The following is a 441-nucleotide window of genomic DNA, read 5'->3' on the forward strand; positions in this document are numbered from 1 at the left end:
TGAACATATTTCCAGCTCTTTAGCTTGTAGCTCCTCCGCCTGCGTCCATCGACCTTGGTGCCGGTATGTCAATGCTAGGTTAGCCATACTGGTCAGCGTGTCGAGATGCTCTTCCCCCAGCACTCTCTTCCTCGTCTCCATCACTTGCACCTCGAGCTCCTCCGCCTGCGTCCATCGACCTTGGTGCCGGTATATCGATGCTAGGTTAGACATACTGGTCAGCGTGTCAGGATGCTCTTCTCCCAGCACCAATGAACATATTTCCAGCTCTTTAGCTTGTAGCTCCTCCGCCTGCGCCAATCGACCTTGGTGCCGATATATCGATGCCAGGTTGGCCATACTGATCAGCGTGGAGGGATGCTCTTCCCCCAGCACTCTCTTCCTCGTCTCCATCACTTGCACCTCGAGCTCCTCCGCCTGCGTCCATCGACCTTGGTGCCG

Source organism: Exophiala spinifera (genome assembly GCF_000836115.1).
Source record: "Exophiala spinifera strain CBS 89968 unplaced genomic scaffold supercont1.12, whole genome shotgun sequence".
NCBI lineage: Eukaryota > Fungi > Ascomycota > Eurotiomycetes > Chaetothyriales > Herpotrichiellaceae > Exophiala > Exophiala spinifera.